Genomic DNA, 9,508 nt, shown 5'->3' on the forward strand with positions numbered 1-9,508 from the left:
TCTGTCTGTCTGTCTGTCTGTCTGTCTGTCTGTCTGTCTGTCTGTCTCAGAATGTGCAAGGGTTTATCTCATGCCCTCCTCATTGCTATGAAGGAGGCGTGCCTTTAGCATGTTGACAAAACATGATGTCACTTCCTAGTGTGAAAATATTTGGGTTGTTTCACTAAGATTTTTAAATTTTTTAAATCCCAATAATTTCTATTACTGATTGTCATGAATTTAGCAAATAAATTAATAATTAAATGTATGATTAATTAATATATATTGATATAAATATTGATATTACAAAATATTTTGTATCATTACGTATCGCTTTTTTAATTTGTATTTTGCATATTTCATGGTTTAACCTTTTGATATCTTTTGATACCTTTTGATAGACTAGTATAAAGGGCTTTATATAAAGGCTTTGTTGAATACTTGTTTCTGATTGGCTTGAAGGGCATTCTAGAGAATGCATTATTTCCCTTTATACAAAGGGTGGGTCTAATACTGAATGCTGATTGGTTAAAACTGCATTCCAGCAGATGTCTATGCCACAAGTTACCACCGGCTAAATCTTTGACATTAAAATGCCTATTTACTCTGTTCCATCTGACTGCGCAATCCACTGTCTCATCAGCTCAGCCAGGCAATTTATAAACTTTATCTCCACTATAAAAATCATCTAGACAGTATCTCACATTTCTTTTAGAATAACATTTAGTTTTCAACAGCGGAGATTTGTATAAACCTTGCTGTCTGTCTCTCCAACATTTGCAACATTGTTTCAATATTCAAATTCGATATCCAGCTGTCCCATAGTAACGAGCAAGTCAGGAGTCGGGATGAGACAGACACTCCTTACAAAAAAATTGACTGTGGTATTTTGGATGCAGTAATCGCAGAAGAACTACAGTGCACTCTGACTGCACATTTTTTGTTGTTGTAAGGGAGGCAGGCAGCTTTCCTCAGCCAGTTGAAATCATGAATCAGCACCGTTTTATCAAATAACTATCAATAAAAAACAGGTCAACGAATTAAGTGCAGCAATTATATATATCTTATTTACTCATTCATTATTTTCCGTAGAACACATAGCCCCTTACATAATCAATGAAACAATGCAAAAATGGCATCCAGGAAAAAAATGATTTATATCTGAATAATGAATGTCGCTTTGTTTTATTTGTCCTCCCTCAAACAGAATATTATTTATCTCTCCTACAGTCTTAATCCCAGAGTCTCTGAGAATGACGAGACAATGCATTGATAGACAGCCTCACAGTAACATCACCATTTTCAGGAAGATCTTGTCCGAAGGTGACAGACAGCGCTACACAACCCGCCCACGCTACAGTCAGACAGATGCTTCATTATTATCCCGGAAAATGGAATAAGTCTCAACTGTGACCTTTTCAAAAACTGCACATATAACCTTCGCCCTTGTTTGCACTGCGAGCCAAACGTCAGCACTTTAAGTCAGCTCAGGTTATACAATGATCCTTTTGATGCACTGTCACAGTAGATTGCACTGTCACAGTAGATTGCACTGTCACAGTAGATTGCACTGTCACAGTAGATTGCACTGTCACAGTAGATTGCACTGTCACAGTGGATTGCACTGTCACAGTAGATTGCACTGTCACAGTGGATTGCACTGTCACAGTAGATTGCACTGTCACAATAGATTGCACTGTCACAGTAGATTGCACTGTCACAGTAGATTGCACTACAACTGCCTGATGGGAACAAATACCTTTTTTTCATACAGCCACTGAGCCCATGTGTGTCTACAATCTATATCCTTAATAGTAAAACACAAAGGGACCAGTGACTGCGTCTCAAACCACAACAGTGGAACAGGTTTAAATTCAGGTTTAAATTAGATTTCCCCAATGGGATCTGTATCAACAGGCAAATGGAATTAGACCAAGGTTGTAGCACAGGGACAGAGTGGAGGAGTCCTGAGAGACGTGGAGGGAGATGGAGTAGTAAAAGGCTCTGTATGATGGGATGTAATGGGTGAATATGGAGTACATATCAATGGGTAAATAGAAGCCCCGCCTGCCTGAGCCGTTATTACCAGTAGTGACCCTCTATAGTAATTCCCAACCTCGGCATCACAACATAAGAACGCGTGTCTGTATTTACAGAATACATTGTGTTTGGCAATGCAAACAGCTCCAGTTGTCAGTGAATAACAGCAACGCACCTACATTATACCTCGTCATCCGTAAACCAATGTCTCACATCCCTGCTTTAGGGTGTGAGCTGAAGTGAGTTCTTTTCGCTATAAAGCACACCTGTGATATCGCTCAGGGCAGGAGAGCAGCTTCTTCATCAAAATAACATCATATTTTCGACCTATTCCAGCACAATGATAGAGCGTTTCATATTGTGCTCTGCAAGGGAAAAGCACATCTCTATTATACCCTAACTGCCAGGTTTCATTACTAGACTTGTGACTTATGTGTTGACTTGCCAGGTAGAGGATCTATGAGCAGCATGACTCAGCGTGTGGTCGGCTAACCATCTCTGTATTTACAGGCAAGCCAGACATTGCATATTAATAGTGCTTTGGTTCTTTGTTGGATTTAGCGCCGCTATGATAGTTAGTTAGTTAGTTATAACACTAACAGGTTTTATATCATAGACACGGAATTAGCTGACTCACTGTTGCCTTTTTTGTTTTTTGTTTTGAACCAGCAATTTAATTATAGACAGACTCAAGACTAAATTGCAGAATCCAAACACTGTAGGCTGTATAAGTGTAATTTCCAACTGTCATTTATTTTTAATCAACATGTTTAATTACTATATTCATGACTGTGTTTAAGACATCCCTTCCCCCCTTCCTGTTGTGGCATGTTTGTGCCAGCTGAGTAATTGCCAAGCAGCTCAGAATGAAATGGACTGAGAACAGAGAGATTTGGTTAAAATGGAGAGGTTTCCAAATTGAAATGCATGTGGAGCACCACTCTTAGCAGGTATGACGGCCTCCAACTCCCTGACGAGAGCTGTTCAGTCGGAAACGGTTATCTTGTGTAAATTCAGGTCTGCTGGCTGTCTCAGTGCGTAAGAGCCAGGGTGAGTAATAGGAAACTTTGAAGGGTTGATTTAGGTTTGAAATGATTAACGATTACCATAAGATGTCAGTATAATTAGCACTAGGTATAAACAACACCATCAAAGTGGTCATTGAGGCCCATCTCTTCTCTCTTTCTCAGTGTGAAAATGGAGGTGGAGTATGGTAACTAGAGAATGATGGGACGGGGCTTGAAGATCTTTATATCGGCTGCCAGACGGAGGGAGATGCTGGAGTGTATTTGGGGCAAGTCTACGCTAAAGCACAAATAGGCCATTCACATTCTGCGGATATAATTTGGCAAAGTCCCTACTTACTTTTCACACTATGAGTTTAATACTATTCCAACTCCATTGTATCTCTGTATTATGCTGTGGGTGCCTTGAGCATAGGATGATTCAGGATGATTCATGAAATACCTTTTGTGTAACATCCTCAATGGCTTCAAATCCCACTCCAAACCTAAAAGATGTGAGAGGCTATTTAGTCTGTCAAAAATAAAGGCTGCGTGAAACACCACTTTCCTGACAGCTGTTAGCACAAACCGATCCCTCAGTATTTAGACCAATGTCGAGTCACTAAGGTGTTCAAAGTAGTGTAAATACAACCTGAGAGAAAAATATAATAAGTAATACGTTCGAGCTTCAGCTATCACTGACCTTGTCTGCGAGCACCAACATTGATCCAGGTTTACCTCGCTGCTCGTCCTGGGGGATTCATTTAGAGAAATAACAATCCGTGTGGATATCAAGAACCTTGCCGTTAATGTCAGCCACATCTGTGCTACTGAAGACTAAATGTATCATTGCTATTGCTGCTTATGCAGATAAATGAATCCCAAGCCAGATATATTAAAACAGAGAGGCTGTCTTGAGATGGGTGAAAACAATATGTGGTTGTCTGTGCTGAATACAAAACATAATGTGAAAATACAATCTTGTCCATACCTGATCAAGGGCATTTTCACATTGACAAATCGTTGTGTCTCTAGGAATTTGTAGTTCAGCATCTCCCAACAATGACATCTCACTATACTTCTCACTATCCAAGGATTAGACCAGAGGTTGTGCTTGAAGGGATCTTCAATCAGTCACACACCAATCAAAGCCCTCCTCCACTCCACTCAAAATTTGTGGATAATGACTGCACATCCTCCCTCTCAACCTATAAACTGTAAAGCAGATTGCAGAGCAGGGAGTAGTTAGTAGGGAGTAGTGGGTAGGGAGTAGCGAGTAGGGAGTAGCGAGTAGCGGGTAGCGTGTGGAGAGGGACAGGATAGGAAACCCCAACTAGGCGGCAGGCAGGCAACTGAGTGTCATCAGGGTTATATAACCCCAGCACTGAGCACAGCCCAGCGTGCTGAGTTAGTAAGTTCCCCACGGTTAACAACTGTGAGAGGCTCTCCACCTGCAATTAAAGCAGGGCACATCAATAAATTATGAATGTCAAGTGCAGCTTGTTATTTGGCTTTGCTGGTGCCCCATGCTGGGTCTTTGCTTTTGCGGTGGCGGGGGGGGGGGGGGGGGGGGGATGGAGTAAGGAGGAACAAGGACAGGAGGTAGGGGGTTCATAGGCACCACACAGCAAATGTCACCTCCCTTAGAACACTTCTGGGAATGTAATGGACAGACATTCAAGATGCAGGAGCAGCTGTCGCGTCTTAAGCTATCTGTTGGCATTTGGGAATCTGGTATGCTTGCCCTGTGCCAGGCCAGGAAGGGAGGCAGGAGAGAGGGGTGGTATGTCAGGCAAGGGCACAGTGGACAGAGAACCCCGGGCACATCTGACTCCCCATCATGGTGTTATGAGCCAGAATCACCCTGATATAACTTGTGTCCTCAACAGTGTCTGGACAAGCTACCCCTGGTTGGCTGTCTGTCACTGTGGTAGACCCCACACAACCTAAAGCAGAACACAACAGAGCAATAAGGAACACCACAAACTGCCTGTAACCGCTCATCTCCTTAACTAACATGCAATAAGATATTGAGAATTGAACATACTGCCTGCAAAAAGTAATGATTGTGAGTATTTGACTTGCGTGACTAGTGATCCTTGTGGCTGTGTGGTTCCTTCTTAAACAGATTAGCCAGCCAGCCACAGGCGTGGGAGACGACAGCCCAGCACCAGTTATTAAGCTGATTGTTTCAGGCTCTTTATGATGAATGCAGTCAAAGTCTCTTGATCTCGGCCTGCTCTTTCAGATTGCTGATAGAAGAATATCCAGTCCAGTGCATCCCAGAATCTAAATCGTATTAGTCTATGCATACCAGCACCTCCAATGAGATTGTTCAATGACTCAACAATGCTTTCCCATGTTACTTTAACCTGAAATCTTGAGCTGTAGATAGGAAGTAAAAACATGATATGTGCTAAGTGTTACATTTCACTGGTGCCTTGAATCTGTTTTCTAACATACATAAATTATACTATATTTTTCTATGTTGATCTGTTATTTTGAGCGGCAGGTATAGCAGTTCTTGTTACATCACAGTCTAGATGATAGATGTGCGTACACATCTATTTACAAGTATAATTCATGAGAATATGGTGAAAAGGCACACCATCTGGTACATCCAGGACTCCAGTCAAGTGGAAGCAGGATCAGATGTTTATTGTACTGCCAGTTTGACACACGCTGTACATTCCTCACTGATTTCCTACGGATTTGTGGGAGAGTATTATATGCACTATCATCCATTTGGTGAGCCGTAAAGATTATACCATATTCTATATGACTGGAACCTCTCTGACTTATGCGCTCTTAGATTGTAAAGTGTGATGACATTTAAGAGCTGCTGCTATGTCACAGGGCAGAATAAAAGAGCAAAGACATGATTTATGGCTGCCTCAGTTATTTCTCAGAATACTGCATTGGATCAGTATCAATTTAGCTTCCCCTTTGTATTTTATAGCTACTGTACAACACACATTGTTCAATATCAATATTGCAGCTAAATGAACAGCCAGTGTGTCGTGTCTGGTTGTGTGAATACTGCAAGTATGCATGTGGGATCTGTTGGCAGTGCCTTTTGGACGGCTCTGCAATATGTAATCTGTCATTGCTCATCCTGCAGAGGTCACAGCCCCTGTCAGGTGGGCGTGCAAGCCAGTTGCATGGAAGCATGATGAAATGTACATTAAACACATATAATTAAACGGTTATCTGAGAAGGGTGTGGGTAGGTTGGTAAGAGCAATGTTAAGGTCCTGTGTTCAATTCCCACAGGGATCACATACACATGCTGAAAAATATATAGTCACTATACTGTCAATCACCTTGGATAAAAGCTTCTGCTAATGGCGTAAATTAATATTATTATATTATATTACTGTTTTCAGAATAATTAACTGCTCAATGAACCGGAAGGTGGCCTTCTGTTGATCTCTAAATCAACTGTAACTTCAAATAAAATATATTTTGGTATAAATCTTGTTATAATATAACTGTGATTTTTTTCATGCTTGGTAAACTTTTTTGATGTTGTTGCGTACATGTACATGCCCTTCCAGCTCTACCTACCCAAGTAAACTGCTGAATAAGACAACTGTCGGATACTGCCATACAGCTCCTAAACCTATGATTTAGCAGGTTTTGAGTGCACAGGAATATGCCCATGTTTAAGTCTTGCTGAGTCACAGCATTCTATCAATCATAACACTCTCATGACTTGTTCAATATATAGCATCTTCTGGGAAAATAATGCTTGAGTTAATGCATATTACAGCACAAGCTCTGTAAGACAAGAAAACTGAGACTGTGTAAGAATAATTGTGGTCCCTAGGACTCCATCAAGAGGTCCTGATCCTTTTTTAATCAGTGGCCATGGCAGACGTTAGTCAAGGGAAGCTCCCGACACTCATACATCCCTATAATACTTCCCTGTAACCTCAGGACGAGCAGTGAGTAACCAGGGCTTTCTAAGTGTGTCATCTCTCAGCATGTCTAGTACTGGGAGTGGGTGGAGATAGTGACTCTAGTCACCCTACAGGAACCCTGAAAACAGCGAGAAGTCATACTGTACCATACGGGGGAGAGGACAGCCTATATCTACAACATTCCTTGCTCTCAACTCTGTCACGCTGTTTGCCACTCGTGGAAGTGTGCACAGCTTGCCTGTCAAAGGCCAACACACAACTACCTTTCTTTGCCAACTGCCAGGGCAGATGAGATAGTTAGTTTGGTCGCAGGGTAGTATTACCCCTACACAACAGAAAGTGCCTCTCACTCTCACTCTGCTGTTCTATTGGTGGATGTGTTTATGTGGTGATGATGTTTTAACTTTGGCCTCAGGCGTCAACGTTTCTCTAATTTTCTCCTCACTGTATTTTGTTACCATCTGCAGATGGTGTCAGCACGAACTGAATGTTTTCTGCAATGTCACAGTAACCTCGTCGGTAAGGTAATGTGTAATGTCAATCATGGGGTGTTTTTAGTTCTCTCTCCCTGAAATAATTGTTTTTTTGAAATATGCAGTGAAAATAATGTGTTATTTTCAACAATGAAAGTTGTACAGATCACATTGACCCCTTCTCCTGGAGTATGAAAATATTTGGCAATGGTCCCCAGAACCTCAAAAAGTTCTACAGCTGCACCATCGAGAGCATTACTGGTTGCATCACTGCCTGGTATGGCAACAGCTCGGCATCTGACCGTAAGGCACTATGGAGGGTAGTGCATACGGCCCAGTACATCACTGGGGTCAAGCTTCCTGCCATCCAGGACCTCTATACCAGGCGGTGTCAGAGGAAGGCCCCAAGAATTGTTAAAGACTCCAGTCACCAAAGTCATAGACTGTTCTCTCTGCTACTGCACAGAAAACAGTACCAGAGCGCCAAGTCTAGGACCAAAAGCCCCCCCCCCCAATTTGTTTTTACACTGCTGCTACTCACTGTTTATTATCTGCATAGTCACTTAACCCCTACCTACATGTACAAATTACCTCAACTAACCTGTACCCCCACACATTGACTCGGTACCGGTACCCCCTTTATATAGTCTCATTATTTTATTGTGCTACTTTTAATTATTTATTTGTTAAATATTTTCTTAATTCTTTCTTGAACTGCATTGTTGATTAAGTTAAGGGCTTGTAAGTAAGCATTTCACTGTAAGGTGAATGAATACCTGTTGTATTCGGCACATAAATAAAGTTTGATTTGATTTCATGTGATGGCTTACTTTGCATGACAGTGTTTCTAGGGATGCTTGTTGTGCTGGGTGGGTGTGTGGCAGGCAATCACCTTTATGCATCTTTTTATGATGGTAGTATACTTCAATCAGAGTCCCTGTAGCTCCTTTAACCTGCATGAGTTATCCTTCATTCCTTCAAACAATGGGAAATAGACAGAATTGGAGAGAAAACCCAAGGACAGTTCTACTCCCATTGTCCTCTGGATCGGTGGGCCTCACGCCTGGCATGAAAAGGAACAGGAAGTCTACATCTGATTAAATCTAAGAGGTATCGAAGGGTTTTATGGAGAACATTCAGTACAACTGTCGGTATCTCATTTCAACTCAAAACATCAAGAGGTTGCAATAACTTCTGGTAATTAGTAACATTAAAGCAAGGGTACTGTGGATCAGTGACATAACGTTTAATGACACTGTGTCCAACTGGAAGGACAGACTGACTGACTGACCCCCCCCCCCCCCACCCCCCCAACAGCAATCCTGGAGGCCCAAGCTTTAGCTGTATCAATTTCCGAATTTGACTGCCCCCAGAAGTCTCACCTGGAGAGTGCTTGTTCCAGACGGGGCCACTCTAAAGACAGGACTTCTAACAGCTCTATGGCCTCTGTCTTCCTGTTTTGACAACCCCAAGACAAATCACTGCTATTAAACCAGTTAAAAGTCAGATCCTCCATGTCAAAGCCGCTACATTTGAGGTCAAGAGTATTAGTCATCAGCCAACCCATCCATCCGTCAAGCCCTATCTCTATACATGCACGTATTTCAACAAGCTTGACTATTACTTAAGCTGCATTCATGTATATTTCATTAAATGAGCCCTGAGTTAAGTGTCATACTATCTCTACATTTTCCTGTTCATCCAAGCGCACAAAATGGAAAAGGAAAGAACATTTCAAAGGAGAAACTATTAAGGGATGCAAACATGGCATTGGCAACCATTTTACAAGGCACACGGCTTCACACGGCTTTACACGCACACACACACACACACACACACACACACACACACACACACACACACACACACACACACACACACACACACACACACACACACACACACCCACGGAGACAGACAGAAATACAGAGAGAGAGAGAGAGAGAGAGAGAGAGATAGAGAGATAGAAAGAAAGAAAGAAACAGATATAGAGAGAGAGAGAGAGAGGAAGAGAGAGCGAGACAAACACACACACATCGACATTGCTGATGTGTGCCACTACCTGACAAAAGGGTCAAGAGGTCCAGCTG

This window comes from Oncorhynchus mykiss, chromosome 17 (genome assembly GCF_013265735.2).
Source record: "Oncorhynchus mykiss isolate Arlee chromosome 17, USDA_OmykA_1.1, whole genome shotgun sequence".
Taxonomy (NCBI): domain Eukaryota; kingdom Metazoa; phylum Chordata; class Actinopteri; order Salmoniformes; family Salmonidae; genus Oncorhynchus; species Oncorhynchus mykiss.